Source organism: Urocitellus parryii, chromosome 2 (genome assembly GCF_045843805.1).
Source record: "Urocitellus parryii isolate mUroPar1 chromosome 2, mUroPar1.hap1, whole genome shotgun sequence".
NCBI classification, from domain to species: domain Eukaryota; kingdom Metazoa; phylum Chordata; class Mammalia; order Rodentia; family Sciuridae; genus Urocitellus; species Urocitellus parryii.
Genome location: NC_135532.1, coordinates 34,960,570 through 34,981,016, shown reverse-complemented (window position 1 = coordinate 34,981,016; position 20,447 = coordinate 34,960,570). Strand labels below are relative to the sequence as shown.

The window sequence follows — 20,447 nt, the reverse complement described above, 5'->3', positions numbered from 1 at the left end:
TGAGTGTCCTGCTGTCTCTGGACCCAGCTGTCAGCTCTACATGGGCATGCAGAGAGGCAATGGTAATGGGACTCAAAAGTCCTTCGTAAGGACTTGGAACTTTATCAGGGAGTCTGGTCTCCAGGCTGTTGCTCAGTGACTTTCAATCTTGAGGGTGTGTAAGAATCACCTGAGAATTTGTTGCATGAAGATGTCTTAGTTGTTTTCCTGTATTTTCTATTTTAGTTGGTCTGTGGTTGGGCTCAGAGATCCTGCTTTTAATGGTTCTGCTATAACTGGTCCAGGTCCCATTTTGGACTTGCTCACTGGGTAATCATAGGGCTCTTTGTAGTATCTCTGCTAAAGAAATCAAGAGTTTACAGACACACAAAGAGGTATGGGGCTTTATTAAGGTCAGGCACCAAAGGGGTCAGCAGAGCTGGAGTCGAGCCTATTCTAGCTCCACGGTGGCTTCCAGGTTGTTTCTTCTTATTCAAACACTATCCACACAGTGCCCAGCCAAAGCCAAACCCAACCCCTAGCTTGTGGGGTAAAGGTCTGGTTTTAATAGGGCTCATGTGTCCTGGACACCTCAGATCTATCCTGAAAGCATGGCTTTCATTCTGTATAACCTCTCGCCCCGAGCTACGTTATGGATTAAGAGCAAAATGCTTATGAGCATCCAGGTCCTCAAATTTGACTTCTTTTTTTTGGTACTGGGGATTGAAGGCAGGGGTGCTTAACCACTGAGCCACATCCACAGCCCTTTTTAATATTTTATCTAGAGACAAGGTCTCGCTATTTGCTTAGGGCCTCTCTAAGTTGCTGAGGCTGGCTTTGAACTCATGATCCTCCTGCTTCAGGCTCCCGAGCTGCTGGGATTACAGGCCTGCACCACCACATCTGGCTTGATTTTGACTCCTTGGAGCACTTAACCAAGCACAGTTACAGAAAGGGAAACCCCACTCCTCATGGAGGGGCCTTTAGGTCAAAGAGCACATAGGGTTCAGGGCAGGCCTCACCTGCTTCTTCATTTTGGGTATTGGGGGTGCTCTCCTCTCTGCTTGGCTTCTAATGAGAACTGTATTTCCTTCTATCCTGCCTGCCTACTCCAGGTTCCTGTGGCTAAAAGCAATTAGCCCTTCCTTATCTGGGGGAACTTCATGTTTTTGGTAGCTGAGGCTCACTAGCCTGATCTAAGTATCACCAGGTTCACAAAGAGAACTCTGCAGTGCCACCTCTTTCTGGAAGAGGATCCTGAAGACATTAATTGTGGTGAGGTCCTATGCCATTGATCGTAGAGAGTTCAGTATATGCTGGATTAGGGATTAGGCATCCCTGCCCTGGTTTATTCTTTTTTTTAAAAAAAAATATATATATATATTTGAAAAATTTTTATTCATTATTTTATTTTTTTAAATATTTATTTATTTGTTTTTTTTTTAGTTGTAGTTGGACACAATATATTTATTTATTTTTATGTGGTGCTGAGGATCGAACCCAGGGCCTCATGTATGAGGAGAGCACTCAACCACTGAGCCACAATTGTAGCCCCTTTTTTATTTTTAAATTATTTATTTATTTAAAAATTTTTTGGTTGCAGATGGACATACTCTACCACTGAGCTACAACCCCAGCCCCTCCAGTTTATTCTGAAATCTCCCAAACCAACCAGTCCCTCCCCATTTTTAAATACAAAAGCATTAAGTGCTTTAGCAGCTAGGATCTGTCTTGTCTTTTTGACTTGTTGGCTTTTTTTTTTTCTTTTTGGCAGAGATACTTGAGAGCAAATTTGAAGAATTGGCTAAATGTTCCCTCTCCAATCTCCATCAAGTGCCCTGCAGGGAGACGTGAACACCCCATGAGAAGAGGGTATGTTGGAAATGGAAGAAGATCAGCTGCATGGGTCCCAGGTCACAGATGGAGCTTATAAACTAACGAGTGCTAAAGGCAGCTGGGAAGGCCCTGGCTTTGGAGAGACATTGATGCCTAACCCCAGGGTGGCCTTAGGCCTTTGCTGGGGCTGGTCACCATGGCCACTTTAACCTTTTTGAATGCTAGAGGCTCTGCAGAAATGACACATCCAGTCCCCCAGCACCAATTGTGGCAACAAAAGTGTAGGCCCAGTGTTTCTGCCGTTTTCTATAGGGACGGAGAGGAGCATGGCAGGGTGTGTGTGTGTGGGGGGGGCAGGGGTGGAGAGCTGTAGAATTATCTCCTTTTTGTTAACTTTGACAGTGACTGGACTGTCCCACATGTAAAGCGACCCCACACTGCATCCCCAGCCATTGCCTTATTTGCTCTCAGGCTGAAGTGAATAAAAACAACCATTTAGGGAGCATTGAAGCTGTGTCAGATATTTTATGTGCATCATTTTAAATCATAACCAGCTGGAGAGCTGTTCTCTTAACCCCTGTTTTGCATACAGAGGCTAACTTACTGACCCAGGGTAGCTGAACAGCCTGGGTTCACACCCAGGTTGGCAAGAGTCCCAGTGGGTGGTGTTACTGCCTTTAGGATCCCATGTCCTGTTGCCTCTCTTGGAAACAGAGTCAGGTCATTATCCTGAGTGACAGGGTGGTTGCTTAGTAACCTACACCAATTGGAAAGCATGAACTGCGGCCTGACAGATGACTCAGGGTAAAATTGGTCCCAGTCCTGGGCTTGTGCAGTTCTGGACATTCCCAGAATTCATGGAATTACTTGGAAGGAAGGCAGTCAGAGTGGGATTAGAGCCAAAAGAGAGATAAGGTGCTGGAACTGTATGTCTACAGGAGTTTGTCCACATAAATACGTAGGTTTTAAATTACACTGGCCTTGTGATTTCTGCGTCTGCGGCTGCCGTCTGAGGTTTCAGGCCCAGTCACAGAGTTTCCCTGCCTGTTTACATACCAAGAGGGACAGTGTTTGGGGACTCTCCCCAAGCGTCAGGGCACCTAGGATGGGAACAAATTGACTTTGATGGTCTAGCAAATAGAATTTTATATTCAATACCATAATTATTATGTTGCTATTTTCTGATATGATTTTTTTTGACCCAGGGGCACTTAACACTGAGCCACATCCCTAATCCTTTTTTTAAAAAATATTATATCTAGAGACTGGGTCTTGCTGAGTTGCTTAGGGCCTTGCTAACTTGCTGAGGCTGGCTTTGAACTTGCAATCCTCCTGCCTCAGCTTCCCAAGCCCCTGGGATTACAGGCATGAGCCACTGCACCTAGCTTTGGATGTGTATTTTGATTGATGACTTTGGATATGATTCCAGGATAACTGGTCATTAATAATGTTATCCTCCTCAAGTGAGTTCAAATATATGCTCACCACCACCAATGTTGTAGGTTCGACTAAGGAGCTGACACCAACTAGTCTCCAAACCCGATGTGTCACCAACACGGAGAGGTGAAACGGACAAACAAGCAAATAAACAGACAGAGCCCAACTAGGCAATAAACAGATCCTCAGATTGAGCCAAGGCTGGAAACTTACTTGGTAGAAAAACTGCATTTTGAAAGCTACCCCAGGTAATAACTCTGGCATCTAGCCAGTTTTGTGAAATCTTGAATGAATGGTCTTGGACGAATAAAGAAATTCTGGATTTTTATTTTCAGCTTTGAGGAAATATCCAATCTTTGAAATGAAAAGGTCCTATAAACCACAAACGGCCAGGGTCAAGGTGTTAGCAAACCGCGTCCTATTCCAGTCAGAACCTTGGAACATGCAGACCTTGAAGAGAACATGTGGGGTTTTCATAATCATGATACGGTGTGAATTGAAAGCTGCGGTCTCAGTTTGCATTCCGGCTCTGCCAATAAACTGCTGGGTGGGAATGTGGGTGAATTGCTTTGCTTCTCTGTGGCTCCCTTTCCTCATCCACAACATGAGGGGCTTGCTCCTTTGGATTTCCCAGTTTTCCGAGTGCTCCAAAATGCTGTGATTAGCATCTCTGTTCTCCTTTTATGTCCACTGAGTTAAGTCAGATTATCAAATATTTATCGAACACCTGATACTTGTCCAGGAACCGAAATTATTTGAAATAATTGAATCTGGAAGGACAAAAAAAAAAAAAAAGAAAGAAAAAAAAAGACAAAGAAAAGAAAAATAGGAGGACTGAAGAAGGGACAGATATTAGGAAGAGAAATTGATGGATCTCTAGGGGTGAAGAATGTGTGAACTCTAACAGCATTTCCCCTTTCTTGGTTAGAGCCATCTTGTGTGGCTAAAGTGCCGGTTTCAGTGAGACAATGACGAAGAGGGAGAGCAGCAAACAAACGTAACCTGAGAGATGGCAACTGTGTTACTCAGCCCTCTGGATGACAAATATTGTTAGGTGATAAAAAGTACTAATGCATCAGGTGCTAATCTGCTGTTAAAATGCTGCTTCAGGAAAAATGTATTACCAGAAGGGAAGAACTGGTGATTTGACAGACAGGAACAGCTGGAGGCCCCTATAATTGTCCAGATAGGAAGCAGGAAAAAAAAAAAAAAAAAGAAGTTGTATGTTGTGTGGAAGGAACTGGCGTGAGCTGTGTCTCTCGAATGTTCTGGTTTCTGAAGGTGATTGATCAGATCATTTCTTGATGGCTCACAGGGCTCAGAATTGGGGTGTGATGAACAGCAGAAGCCCCCATCCCATGAAGGTGCCTCAGTGGACCTCTTCTTCTGCAGAGGAGCCAGAGGTCCAGGGTGGGGGTCTCCAAATGGCTTTTTGAGTTGGACAGAAGCACTGGAGGTGAGGGGCGGGGGGTGAGAGGGAGAAGGGAAGGGCACGGTAGCCCCAGCAATGCATCATTAAGTCAACAGTTCTGTGCTGGCCTGCTGTATACATTGGGGGTTCCCCAGGAAGTGTTAGGACAACTTAGCTAGTTGGAAGAACTCTGGAGCTACTTTAAGGGCATTAGTCACCTGTTTGGCAAAGCAAAGTTGGGCAGAGATTGACTTCCGGGTAAGTCTGCTTTGGCTGGCTTGTGTCTGGGGTGACTTTGCTGGATAATGTGACCAGATTTCCTGGTACAGAGAACTGGGAAGAAGGTACATTTGTTATTCCACACCCTCCCTACATTCCAGAACTACCCTCCATCACTGTCTGGGGATGGCGTGGAGTGAGGAGTGGGGTGGGGTCCACATAGGGAAAACCCACTGAATACGCATAACAGCTCTCTGGGTTAGCTGCTGTTATCTACAATTTTGAGAGGATGAAGTGGAGGTTCCTGAAGTTCAAGGGTCTTGCCTGAGGCCTCCCAGCCAAATAGAAGTGCTGGAGAAGCATCAAGAAGTAGGTTCTGAAGTCACTTCTCTGGGCCGGACTCTCAGAATACCCCAGAGTATAAGTTAGGCCTGGAAGCAACCAGAACCATCTCTAGCCAGGAGGCAGACCTGACTGGGTGCAGGAGGAAGGGGTAGACGTCCACCTGCTGGCCCGAAGGGGCTGAGGAAGGCTCTGCAGGCTTTCCCAGGCTTGGGCTCCCTTGCACTCCATAACGGGATCAGTGTGAGAACGAGCAGTCCAGGCAGGACTCTCAGTGTAGCCACGAACTTCCTGCAAGAGCTAAGTCAAAGCCTCTCTAAGCATCAAAATCAGGGTCATAAAATACTGTACTGTTAGGTAAAAGGAATAATAAAGGGTTGAATCTCCAAAAATTTATAAGGAGTAGCTCATGAAAATAACAATATTTCCCTTAATATGAGTTGATTCATATCCTTTGAAATTTAGGGACCACAATTTTACTGTCTGATATGAAGAAAGAATAGTATGCAGGGCAGGCCCCGTGCAAACATTCCTTGAATGTTCTCTTCTTAGATGAGAAAGGAACAAAGAAGTTATGTAGAGCATCCTTGTCCTGAGATTAAGGCAGAAGTGTCCCTGTGAACCCAGAATGCATTCTTGACTTCCATTCAGTTGCTGGAAATGTCAGGTGATTTGCTAATTGTTTCACACTCTTTCCCACGGTGTGCATCTTGGTCCCGTTTCAAATCTTTTAGAAAGCCGAGGGTCTACAAAGAAACCAGTGTCAGCAATCTCAGTGGCACAGATGCTTTCTTCCTTTCCACATTTTTTTTTCTCCACAGACATCTCAGATAGAGTTTCCCTCTGGTATCTCTCTCAGGATACGGACCCCAATAAAACGTATGGCCCGACATACCAGCAGCCTCACCGAGCCGCAGACACATGCTTGGAATTCCGCAGTCTACTGTGAGGCAGGCAAAGAAAGCCCCAAGCAAGAAAGACAGACACTGGGCACTTTTGAACTTATTCTGGGTGTTAAAGGATCATTAAACGGGAAAGGATGTGTGGAGACAGCAGCCAGAGTTTCTTAGCTGACTCAGGAGACCGTTGTCATAGGAGCCAGAGCCCAGCCATGTCTGTAGCCCACATAGGCAGACCCTATGAAGTCCTGAAAGGTACTTGCCATCATCCTTTTTTTTGTGTGTGTGTTTGGGACATCAGGAAAATTTTATTTTATTTTATTTTATTTTTTTATTTATTTATTTTTTTTTAGTTTCATATTCAAGTTTTTTTTTTTAATTTGAAACAACAACAACAGCAAAACAAAGAAAACATGTTTGCTTTTCACTTAACAACATTCAGAAATAATTTTGGACTGCCTGCTACATACTTGTCGTCACTGTGAAACTTAACATCTTTTTTTCCTATTTGTTAAACAGCATTATAAAAAGTATACCACTCAGATGATGGAGATAACAGTTGCATTATATTCTTTTTTTTTTTTTTTTATTTATTTATTTTTTTTTTTTATTGGTCGTTCATAACATTACATAGTTCTTAATACATCATATTACACGGTTTGATTCAAGTGGATTATGAACTCCCGCTTTTACCCCGTATACAAATACAAATGTATATTTTGGCAGGCTGGAATGTAGTGAGCTGTGATTTTTTAAGACTATCATTTGTCCTCTTCATACATCAGTAACTGCATCTGTAAATTGTAGGGATTGGACTAGAAGATCAGCATGTCCCTGAAACATGAGCACTCTCTCTAACTCTCCAGAGTCATAGGCCAGTAGTGTATTATTATTGGTAATAGTGTTGTGGTACTACTTAGATAAAATGAAATAAACACAAACAGTGGCTTGGCAGAAGTTCTTGTGAAAAGACTTAGAACTTTTATTTGACTACAAAGTCAGCATGGCTGGCAGTGTGGCAGAGAAATAGGATATAGAAACAAAGAGGTCCCAGTCTCATCATCTCTTTATGCACCCAGTTAGGGTATGTCTTTAACTTGAGATTGTTCTAGGTGTCACTCTTGAAAAAGGACACAGACAAGAAGGAGTGAAAAGGTGACCAGGATGGGAAAAGGTCTCACATTCAGATGGTAGGAAAACTGGACAAAAGAACTAGACATATTTAGCTTGGAAAGCAGAAAAGGAAAATGTATGAACTACCTTTATCTATTTGAAAGACTTTTATGTAAAAAAAGGGATTTTGTTTTATGGGACCCAAGACAGCAAGTTTAAGATCAATGATTGGAAGCTTCTGAAAATCTATTTTGGTGGAATCTAGGTATATTTTTCAGAAACAGAAAGGATTTTATAAGTTTAGTCTATTTGCCAAAGAACTTTTATGAGGCAAGAGAGTTCTGATTTGTAGAGTGATATATATGGATATCTATGTGGCACCTAACACATAGAACTTAGTTAACAAATATTTATTAAGTGAGAAAATGAGTGAAGGTAGAAATGAGTGAGCTGTGAGCTCCTTTCTATGCTCGATATTAAAATTAATGTCTCCATTCCAACACTCTTGTTTCCTAGCACCCTTACCACACTATATTCTAATTTAGTCTTTCAATATCTCTGTTTCAAGCTAGAATGTGAGCTTGTGGAAGTCGAGGATTGGGTTTTAATTGTCTTCAATGTTCAGTCCAATTCCTGGCATGTAGCAGGTGCTCAATGAGGAGGGTGACCTTACTATTTATTACTCAAACTAGGACCCTTTGAGAGGGTGCTGGTCAGTTGGGAACAAATATCACAGCAGGACCTGACACTGTGCCCTCATCATTAGCTTCTTGGTGAATGAGTTTCTGGAATCCACAGAGGCAGGCTGTACTAGCGCTTCTCCGTATCCAGAGATTCAAAGCTGTTCCCTGGGAACTCCAGCCCCTGGGCTCGGTTCTGTTTGACCAGACACATAGCATACATCTAGACATTCTTCTAGGAGGCATTCCAATATTTGAATTCATTGGCTGCTGCCCTATGCTGTTTCCTCCTTCTTTCCAGCCGAAATGGTCCCAGTTTCTTGAACCATTCCTGGTTTTGCCTGGGGGTTAGTGTGCTGCATCTGGGGCTCTGTGGTTCTGGGTGGGCTTCCATTTGGCAAGGTCAGTGTAGGTGCTGAAAGTGTTGGCCTCTAGGAACTCCACCTGTCCATCCTGGTCAGCCTCATCAAAGTCTCTAGAGCCAGTTGTGGCCAGGGAGGAGGGAGATGGGGAAAGTCCTGAGGAGTATTCTGCAGCTCCACCTCATGGAAGACTTGCCGCCGGTCCAACCCTGCCCTGGTGACCCGATTCTCATCACTGGGCTCTGACCTGGCTCCAAGACCTGACTTCTTACTCAAACTGGCAGCCCTGTGTATTTATTTTTATGCTAAGTTTGATGGGGAGTGAACAGTTATGCTGATGTATGATTGGTCAAAGAGGTTGTGCCCTAACAATAATAAAATGTGAAGCTTAGGGGAAAAACAAAAAATATCTGGCTTCTTGTGGCCCCAGTTCTGGTGACCAGGCCTCTGACCTGATTTCTTGTCCTCATATCGCTCTTACTAGTGGATCTCCCCCCTGCCCCAACGGTGAGGTCTTAGCCTTTAACACCCACCCCCTACCCCAGCCCCTTGGAAGGCAACCAATCCCTCAAGCATTGCTGTCCGACTCTGACTCTCACTGCCTACCTGCAAGGCTGGAGCTTAGCTGCTAGCTGGTAAGTCTGGACTGGGGGTTCCCCTGCTGACGTGGAGGGCTTTCCAGTGTCCAGTGACTGTGCCCTGCTAGAACTTTCTCTGTATGCAGCACGGTTGGTTTTCCTGTCTCATCGATTCTCTTCTTTCATCTTTTTTCCTTCCTCTTTCTTTCACTCCTGTTGATTTTCTTTTCTCTGTACCATCCCTTCCCCCGTTCACTTAATTAATTTCAAGGCATGCAGACGTCTCTCAGTTTTTCTGTTGTCGCTTGTTTTCACGGGAGCAGGGGCAAGGGAACCTTCTCAAGGAGTCTACACCGCTGACACCAAGGGCGGTCTCTGCTTCCTTTACCTGCATCCCCCTTCCTGGCTCAGAACTCAGCCATCTACCCAGAGACAGGCGGAATGAACACTTCAAAAAACAACTGAGAGGGTATCAATTTTGATCCTTCCATTCCCCTGGTGGAAAAGGCTCTCTGTAAGTGTTGAGCATTATTATAAAATTGCTAGAATGTCCTGAAGAGGGAACTGACCTTTTTCAAGTTAAGTTACATTATACCCTTGAGCTACCTCTTCCAAAAATTCTAGAATAAAAGTTAAAGCCTCCAAAAGGTTAATAATCACAACTGCAGAGGGATTCTTCTTCTTTATGTATTTTATTTTTTTTGGATGAGGATGTTCTTTTTCATCAGCTTCTCACATCAGGTTAGTAGGTCAAACTGCATTTTTCAGAAAAAGATAGGGATGCAGTAAATAAAACAGTATTCTATTTTTTGACTCTGAAACAGTGCTCCTTGCTTGGCTTTTCTAGCTAACTGTGGGATCCTACGAAAACCATTTCCTCTCTCTAGGTCTTGTGTTCTCATTTCTAAAATGAAGGTTTGGGCTGAAGCCCCCTGTGACTCAAGGATTTGGCAATTTAACACAAATATTGAGAAGTCACAGCTGTATTGGACTCGAAAAGTGGGCAGATGCCATATTTTCTGTGGTTGTACATAACTTGTCGGATGTGGGAATGACAAGCCCCTGTCAAAAGAGAATCGTACCAGGATTCTGCAGTCTGGAAGTTTCTGTAATCTTTTTGACTGGAGAAGCAGTGGTTCAGGGTTCAAAGGAGGAAAGAAATAGATGTATTTTAGCTGTGATATCGGACACATTATTTAGCTGATCTTAAAGCTTTGTGTGTCAAGTATGAATAATAAAAGTATCAACTCTGAAGGGCTGATGGAGATTAAAGTCAGTGGGATATAAATGCTTATCTTGGTTTGGGACACTTAGCATGTGGTCAATAAATGTTAGTTGTTATCATTCTTCTTTATCTATGCTATGATGCTCTTGGCATAGTTGACCTCTAAGATCCCATCCAGCTCTAAACAGCTCAAATCTTTATAGCTTTGTGGAAAATGTAGAGTCAGATGACCTCCAGGATGTTTGGTTAACTGGAGTTTGGGGAATGTGGCCAAAGTTCTCATGAGAGCTCCAAGCCTATGATAATGACCAATGCTATTTTGGGTTATATCATAGTGACGGATAATAATGTGGCCTTTTGGTTGAACACACCTCTCAGATGCATTTCTATTTTGCCACTGTACTTTTTATTTTTGGGGAGATGGGAAAAACAATTATTTTGTGATACCCCTGTTAAAGGCTGAAGAGTTGGAGCTACTAACCTCTTAAAAATGTACACTGCCTAAGGACAATGGTTCCTTTAAGTGAATTTGAAATGCTCACAATAGAAATAAGGTCATCTCTGGGCACTGCCAGGGAAGCATTGGCTCGGGGCTGTGTTTGGCTTTGCTGACAACAGGGTTATGCTGTGCAAAGTCCAAAAGCCCTGGGGTAGGAGGTTTTGCTGGATCTACCTGCAAGAGACTATATTGGCCCTATGAGAATGGTTGTTCTTCTGGGAGCCCTGTCCCGTACTCCGACAGTACTTGGGACGTCATTGGAGACCTTTGCGACTTTCTCTCCTACCTGTGGCATGCTTCTTTATGCCTGTGTCTCAGCCTGGCATGGCATGGCTGGGGCAGGAGGGTGAATGGTAACTGGAGTGTATGAACTTTGATGGCTGGGCTAGGAAGGCAAAAGAAATAAGTACTTCTGACATGTTCTGAAACCCAGTGCAGGGAATAACCACCTATGAAGGGACTCTTATATTTTAAGATTAAAAAAATAATTTCAATCAGTGGAAAATATAGGCTGTTGAGAGAAATAATGCATACTAATTTAAAGGTCATTTGTATTTACAAATAAATCATAGAATCTTTAATACAAATGAAATTATCTGAAAACTGTGTATAAAAGGAAGTTGACATAACTGGTCATGGTGGTCCATGCCTGTAATCACAGCAGCTTGGGAGGCCAAGGTAGGAGGATAGTGAGTTTAAAGCCAGCCTCAGCAACTTAGCGAGGCCCTGAGCAACTTAGTGAGACCCTGCCTCAAAAAAAAAAAAAAAAAAAAAAAGAAGAAAAGAAAAAAGAAAAAGAAAGAAAGAAAAAAAAAGAGCTGGGGATATGGCTCAGTGGTTAAGCATCCCTGATATACAAAACAAACAAACAAACAAAAATGCCCAAAACAAAGGAATTGAAGGTCAGTATATGTGGTACAGTAGAATGCTTCTTTATGCAAGACTCCCAGGGGATACCTGAAACCTCAGATAGTACTGAATCCTATATATACTGTGCTTTTTCCCCAAACACCTACATAGCTATGATAAAAATTTAATTTGTATATTAGTCACAATAGGAGATTAGTAATAACTACTAATAAAACAATTATGACAATTCATATGCCATCATTGCTACCGTTGCACTTTGGGGTCATTATTGAGCAAAATAAGGGTTTCTTGAAAACAAGGGTTGTGAAAACTTGACAGTTGAAATGATACCTAAGGTGGCTACTAAGTGCCTATTTAGTAGACTGAAATTAAAGTGGAGACTGAAATTAAAAAAGAAAGATGAATCACAATTTGACCCTCAGCTTTTACCAACGGCTTTTTATAACTAAGGTGGCTACCAGATGCCTATTGGGTGGGTCGAGCATATACTGTGGATACACTAGACAAAGGAATGATTCGTGTCTCAGGTGGACAGAACTTGATGGTGGGACAAGTGTACTTAGAGGAGTGGCGCCCGAAATGAATGAATTGTCTTTTTTTTTAATTCTGGAATTTTTCATTTAATAATTTTGGACAGTGGTTGACCATGGATAACTGAAAACAGGGAAAGCAAAATACAGGATTGATGGAGAGGGACTACTGGTTTGGGACATTACATTTTAGAAACTTCCTCTACCCTCTGCATTCTTTTCTCGATGGGCAGTGCCAATCTTCTTATAGAAGAGATATGGCAAAGATTAATTTCTTTTCTGATTTAGGGTCCCATCCAATATCAGATGTGGCCTGGACCTTTCTTTTGGTCCTGGAATTACTCCAGGGTGTATAAAATAGCACAATCAGGCACATAATTGAGACGGTTGATTAGTGAGATCAATGTTATGATTTAAGGCCTTTAGATAAGGAAATCTTAAGAAAAAATTTGGTTATTCATTTTGAGACCATTTAACCAAGGTACAATTAAAACAGAAGTGGAGACTGAATCTAAAGAGACAGATGAATCACAATTTGACCCTCAGCTTTTACCAACGGCTTTTTATGTCTCAGTCTCCAAGAGTAACTGATTGCTACCTCAATGGAACGGCCTGCCAAGATCTGCCTCACTCACCGAGATTGCTGCCCACGGCACCCTCGGCTCTGGGGTGTGCCGGATGGCCAGGCAGGGCACCTTCCTGCAAAATCTCTGTCCCTCTGTTTAGTTAGGGCTCATCCCTGGCTCTGGTATTTTTGGGCAGTCATGGTTATTTACTCCTTATCTCTCCAGAGTGACTCTAAGACTCCTCTCTTTGACCCAGATTGGCTTCCGTCCTATCTGCAATAGATAGTAAATCTATCACAGGCAGCAACTGATTTAATTTTTTTTGGATTTCCTTTTTCCTTTAGATGATGTTCACAATACCGTTTATTAAGCATGTCTTTTAAAATTCAGAGATAAAAATTATATATATATATATATATCATGAACAACATATTTTGAAATTCTATGTGTACATCTGGGAATGAGTCTGTCAAACTCATTAAGGCATGCATTACTTCACATACTTTTAATTTTTTTTTGTGTGTGTGTGGTGAGGATACTTAAAATCGACTCCCTTAGCAATTTTGAAGAACGCAACATGCGGTATTAATTTAATTACCATGTTGTACGATTCATCTCTTACACATACTCCTCCTGGATGAAATGTGGTGCTCTTTGGCCAACATTGCTCCAAAGCCCTGTCCCCCAACCCCTGGTCACCACCACAACATTCTTGGTTTCTCTGAGCAGTTCAGCCTTGAAGTCAGCTGCTGGAATCGCCTCCCTGGGTGTTGACCTCCTGACGTGCATTGACCTGTGGTACCCTTGTTCCTCTCTGGCTTTGGCTGCTCACCTGCGTCCCAGCCCCAGCTGTGTCCCAACTTGTCAACTTCTGTGTGCTTTTGAGGTCAGTGTGTTCTTGACCCTAGTTTGCTTACACGTTCCCACCCCTGCCTTCTCACCTCACCCCTCTACGGCTCCTGTGTCTGGGTGACTCTCCTGTATGCCCAATCACTTATCCCAACTCTTCTCAATGGATATTGCCCTAAAACCACAGCAGGCTCTCTGAGTCCAAGGAGTGCCATGGAAAAACACTGGGCTAGAGTCAGAGCTTCAAGGACGGACTTTCTGCTGGCCAATTACATGATTGCAAACTGCTTGGCTTCTTTGAGTCTGTTTCTCTGTCTGCAAAATGGGAATAGGAACAATGACAATTGCCTGGCTGACTTTATAAGTGATACTAGGACTGATGATAATTTAAGACTTAAAAAAAAATAAGCTTAAGAAAAATTTGGTTATTCATTTTGAGACCATTTAATCAAGGTACAATTAAAACAGAAGTTGAGACTGAAATTAAAGAAGGCAGATGAATCACAATTTGACCCTGAACTCATCTTACCAATGACTTTCTCTGTCTTCAGTCTCCAAGAGTAACTAATTGTTACTGCAGTGGAAGTATGTATATATAATATAATATAATATATATTTAAATTTATTATCTTTTATTTATTTATTCTTTATTTGTTCTAATTAGTTATGTATGACAGTAGAATACATTCTAACAGTCTTACATAAACTGAGTATAACATTTCATTCTTCTGGTTGTACATGATGTAGAATTATACCTGTTGTGTAATCATAGGTGCACATAGGGTAATAATGTCCAATCTATTCTACTCTCCTTCCTACCCCCATAACCCATCCCCTCCCTTCACTCCCTTCTAATTCAAAGTACCTCTATTTTTCCCTAGTGCCCCCCCTTAGCATCCACATATCAGAGAAAACATTCGGCCTTTAGTTCTTTGGGATTGGCTTATTTTGCTTAGCATGATATTCTCCAGTTCCATCCATTTACCAGCCAATGACAGAATTCTTTACTATCCGTTTTATCTTCTCTGGAAAAATGCCTATTCAATTTTTTTGCTCATTAAACAACAACAAAAAAATTGTCTTATTGGTTCTCTTTCTCTAGGTTGGGAGAGCTCTGGATATAGTTTAGATACAAGTCCTTAACCAGAGTCGTACTTTCAAACTATTCCTCCCACTCTGTGGTTTGCCTTCATTCCCTTAATAGTGTCTTTGAAGATGGAGATTTAAATTTAGGGAGTTCCATTTATTATCTTATAAATTTTATTATTTTTCCTGTTGTGTCCTACCTAAGAATTTTTGCCTACTCAAGGCTGCAGATGTGCCTTGTGACTGTTTTCTTTTAAAAGCTTCATTGGTTTTATTTCTATATTTAGACCTGCAGTTCATTTTGATGGAATTACTATGTGGATATCAAGAGTGTAGTTTGTTTTTTCCTATTGTAATGTCAACACCAACACAGGACACTTCTGTGATGATGTCTGGGGATTTTCCCCACACATTAATTCAGTTTGCTGGTGGATACCAACTGGGTGTTCTCTAATTCAAATCTGACAGTCTCTACCTGGAGTTAGCCAGATCCCTTAGCTGAAGAGCTGAGACCCCCAGGTCTGCCTGCCTCCCTGGGGATGCCAAGTACAAGTCCAGCCCTCTGATACTTCTTGCCACTAGCTATAAATTGGGGGTTTCCATGACCTCCTTCTTGGGTTCAATCATTTGCTAGAATGACTCTCAGAATTTGGAAAGGACTTTATTTATGACTGCTGATTTATTGCAGAAGATATTTTAAATGATACAAATACATAGCTGGATGGAGAGAGATACAGACAGGCTCAGAAGGGTCCTGAGTGCAGTAGCTTCTGTCCCTGTGGGGCTGGAGTGTGCTCCCCTCCTGATACATGAATGTGTTCTACTTGACCAGTCTGGAAGTTCTTGCAGCCCACACTTCTGTTTTTTTAATGGTTTCTTCATCATATATCACAATTGATTATTAGCACAATCTCTAGGCCCTCTCCCCTTTTTCGAGATGGGAAACAGAGCTGAAAGTTCCAAGCTTCTCATTGTGGCTTGATCTTTGTGGTGACCGGCTGCAATTCAGGAGCCCACCAACAGTTGACTCATCAGATCAAAAGACACTCCTACCACCCAGGAAATTCCAAGAGACTAAGAGCTCTGTGTCAGGAACCAGGGTCAAAGACCAAATGTTAGAACAAGATCTAGCACGCCCATTCCTCAGGAAATTGCAAGGGTTTTAGGAGCACTGTGCTAGAAATTGGGGACAAAGACTAAAATGTATATTTCTTATTATAAATTGCAATATCATGACACAAGATCAAGGTCAAAGTTTATTATTAGTCATTAAGGAAATAACTGCAATGAGATATCACTTATACACCTGTAAGAATAGATCAAAAAGACTCACCTTACCAATTGTTGCCAAAGAGCTGGAGGAATTGCTACCCTCATAGCAATGTAAAGTGGTACAACTACTTTTTAAAATAATTTGGGGGAGTCTTAAAAAGTTCAACATATACTTACCCTATAATACAGCTATTCTATTTCTAGGTATCTACCCGCAAAGAACTGGAAGCATAAATCTCTACAAAGGCTTGTACATGAATGTTTGTAGCTACTTTATTTCTAATGGCCCCCAAACTGGAAAGAACTCAAATGTCCTTCCATAGGAGAATGAGGAAATAAAATGTGATATGTACATACAACAGAATGCGAATGAGCAGCAATATGGATGAATTTCCAGTACTGACGGAAAACTTGTCATCAGTAAGAGACAGCCTATCAATAGTTGATGGAGATGGGGAAGATTACATGAAGGGATTACACAGGAGCATAAAATATTTGTTGGGATTATGGATATATGTATATTATATAACATATAGATATGATAATATATATTATATCCATATACATATGGATATAATCACCCTTTTGACTACAGTGATAGTGTAATGAAATATACATATGTCAAAATGTGTCAAATTAGACGCTTATCATGTGCATTTTATTGAATATCAATTATACCTCACTAAGTTACTACATGGGAAAATATTAGAGTAAATAGCCACCAGTGTAAAAAAAAAAAAAGAAAGGAGAGAAAAAAAAAAAAAAGAATTGCAAGTCTCCAGTGAGGTAATGCCCAGGAAATTGCATCAATAGCTATAATCTGCTCTTGAAATGTGCATTGTAATTTTTATCTATACCGCTAGACTAGGGAAATTTCCCATAAGAGTTAGAAACGGCTTCTCGGGGGCCTCAGACTTTGGTTTTCCCACCCCACCCAATGGAAAGTGTCAGATGGAGGTTAGAACACATGTCACTGGACACAGGCCTGACTGCACACAGGACTTTCAGACCCTCAGAAGATTTCTTCTAGGGTGTGACCCCTCCCTAGTCCCCTTCCCCAACTCCTCACTCCCAACAAACAACAAAATAGTGACTTGAAGTGCCAGGAACTTGCCTTTATGTAGAAGGAGGTCCCAACCTGGTTGCATGTGAGGATTTTCTGGGGAAAGTTTGGGAAACGCTCATGCTTGGGTCCTACCATCTGGAAATTTCGATCCACTGGATCTGTGTTTCAAAAGACTCCAGGTGACTCTAAAGCCCAACTGGAATGAGAAGCGCTGAGCTAGGGCCTGGGCTTTCTGTCATCACCGGTCCCACCCCTGCAGTCATGCCATCAGGGGACGGTCATCACTTCCCCCACCACTCCTGGCCCATTCTCTGCATGTCTAAATTCTGATTCAACTAGTGGCAGAAAGCAGTCAAGCAGAACCGATTATGATAATATTAACTAATGTGCAAATAGAGCTTGGCCTTTCCCCATGGGTTTCCAGGGGAGCCTTCTATGTTCTCATTGAGTCTCACAGATAGCATGAGAAATAGGCAAGACAGGATGACTTTATTTATTCCATTTATTGTCTTTTTACTAATTTACTAATTACAATAAGGATATTTTAAAGAACAAATATGGAAAAAAAAGAAAAAAGTAACTGTAATCCAATCTCTCAGAGAAAGCCAGGATTAATATTTGTTTTTTTCTAATGCAAACATAGTATAGGCACTTAATTTTATTTTTAAACAACACTGAGATCAGCAATCTGTACCAGTATTTTGCAACCTGTTTATTTTTCCACTTCACACATTATAATCTTTTTTTTTGTATCCTTCAATATGCTTTGAGAATAACACTTTTTAAAAAGACTGCTTTCTAATATATTGCATGGAAACACAACGATTTATTTAACTAATGTTCTATTGTTTGACAGCTTGTTTCTAAGTTTTCTTTATGAAAGATAACTATAGCCTTTTAGTTTGTAAAATTGTAACTGGAACTCTTATATGATTCTGGAGAAAATACATACAACTAATTTATTTATCTATCTTTTGGGGTTTGTTCCTTTCTTTCTTATTTTTTATTCTTCTGTATTTTTATTGGCTCATTGTATTTGTACATGATAGTGGGATTTGTTACTACATATTTGTACATGAACACAATATAACAATATAATTAGGGCATTATCATTCCTCATTTCTCTCCGCTCCTCCCTCCCCTGGTTCCTTTCTTCCATTCTACTTATCTCCCTTTGATTTTCATGAGATTCCCCTGAACAAATTTCTTTTCCTTTTTCCTCTTTAGCTTCCACATATAAGAGAAAACATGGAAATTTTGCCTGAGTTTGACTTATTTTGCTTAACACAATGTTCTCAAGTTCCATCCATTTTCCTGTAAATAACATAATTATGGCTGAATAAAATTTCATTGTGTATATATGCAACATTTTCTTTATCCCTTCATCCATTGACAGACACCTAGGCTGGCCCTATAGTTTGGCTGTTGTGAATTGTGCTGCTATAAACATGGGTATGTATGTATCACTATAACATGCTGATTTTAATTCTTTAGGATTAGTACTGAGGAGTGGTATAGCTGGGTCATGTGGAAGTTTTATTCCCAATCCTGAGGAACCTCCACACTGATTTCCACATTTACAATTTCACCAACCCATGCAAGTGTTTCTTTTTCTCCACATCCTCTTGAGCATTTATTATTGTTTCTATTCTTGATGACTGCCATTCTAACTGGAGACTTTTGATTTGCATTTCTCTAGTTGCTAACAATGTTGAGAATTTTATATATATATATTTGTTGTCCAAATGTGTTTCTTCTTTGGAGGAGTGTTTGTTTAGTTCATTTGCCCATTTATTAATTGGGTTATTTGGTATTTTTTTTCTTGTTAAGTTTTTTTGAGTTCTTTATACATTCTGGATATTAATCCTCTGTCAGATAAATAGCTAGCAAAGATTTTTCTCCCATCCTGTATATTCTCTCTTCACATTCTTAATTGTTTCTTTTGCTACACAGTGTTGTCCCTACATTTTCTTCTAAGAGTTATACAGTTTCTGGTCTAATTCCTAAGTCTGATCCATTTTGAGTTGACTTTTGTGCCTGGTGAGAGATAAGGATCATTCTTCTACAGTGAGAGATAAGGATCATTCTTCTACACCTGCATAACCAATTTTCCCAGCACCATTTGTTAAAAAGGCTGTTTTTTTTTCCTCCAATGTATGTTTATTTTTTATTTTTAGTTGTAGGTGGACAAAATACCTTTATTTTATTTATTCATATGTGGTGCTGAGGACGAACTCAGTGCGTCATATATGCTAGATGAGTCCTCTACCTCTGAGCCACAACCCCTGTTTATGACACATTTGTCAAGGATTGGATGACTATATCTGTGTGGGTTTGTCTCTCTGTCTTCTATTTTATACCAGTGATCTATGTGTCTGTTTTTATGCCGATACCATCCTGCTTTTGCTACTATATCTATTCATACAATTACTTCGAGAACATTTGACGGTAACTAGAATGTTGAACATAATGTATGCCTCATGACTCACCAATTCCCCTCCCAGGTACATAACCACAAAAATGTGTACATATGTTCAACACATAGTCACACTACTAGCTGTGGTCCTCACTGGAGATACCATAAATATTCATCAACAATAGAATGAGTAATCAGCTGTGGTATATGCATGCGGTGGAGCACAGCATAGCAATGAGAATTCACGAACTACAACGAGATACAACGATGTGGATAACGCACGTGATCATAATACTGAATGGGAAAAGCGAGATGAAAAGAATGTATACAAAACGAGGCACCATTTATGTATCCCTGTTAGAAATTAAACTGGCGGCTACTCCTACGGAAAGGGTCAAAAGGGGCTCTGTTTTTTGTTTTTTGGGGGGTCCTGGCAATCAAATCCAAACCCAAGGCCTCACACGTACTTGGCAAGTGCTCTACCACTGAGCCCTGCACCCCTAGTCCTGAGTTTACTTCTTGATTTGGCTGGAGATTAATGTGGATGTGTTCACTTGATGAAAATTCATCGAGCCATATGCTTTTATGATCTAAATTTGTCTGTGTGTTTACGTCAATGAGGTTGACAAAAATCCCACCGTGTTCTTGCACATAAACATTCAAGGCAACTATTGTAATCTCTTCCTTTTGATGGAGGGAAAAAATGTGGCTTTGAGAATCATTTGGGGCTGACTTGTGTACTGTCCAAATCCACAAGTGGAAGCCCCACCTCTCTGTTCCTCGGATTGTGACTGTATTTGGAGGTAAGACCTTGAAAGAGATAATAAATACAGGGTCATTAGGGTGGGCCTTAATCTGATATGACTGCCGTCCATTTTAGAAAAAGAGCTCATGTAAGAAAAGAGATCAGAGAGATTTGTGTGAACAGAGAAATGGATGACCACCTGAAGACAGTGAGAAATGTCTACAAATCAAGGAGGGAGACTTCAGTAGAAATCTAACCTGCCTGCACCTCGATCTTGGATTTCTTGCCTCCAGAAATACAAGGAAATAATCTCTGTTGCTTAAGCCACCTAGTCTGCTCTACTTCGTTATGGCCATCCTAGCAAACTAATCATTTTTTTTCAGTATGGCACACGCTGTAAGTGGCTTAGCAGGACTTGAATATCAATGGTAGTGCTACAAGGCAGCAAGAAGAGCACCACTTCTGTG

At 41.2% G+C, this 20,447-nt stretch overlaps 1 long non-coding RNA gene across 1 annotated transcript; it reads left to right on the top strand.

Moving 5' to 3' along the window:
- Positions 1-1,101: 1,101 nt before the first annotated feature.
- On the top strand, positions 1,102-3,472 carry LOC113196706 (uncharacterized). The gene is made up of 3 exons (XR_003302586.2): positions 1,102-1,254; positions 1,754-1,851; positions 3,318-3,472. It is a non-coding gene; the product is annotated as an uncharacterized LOC113196706 (long non-coding RNA).
- The last annotated feature ends 16,975 nt before the right edge of the window (positions 3,473-20,447 follow it).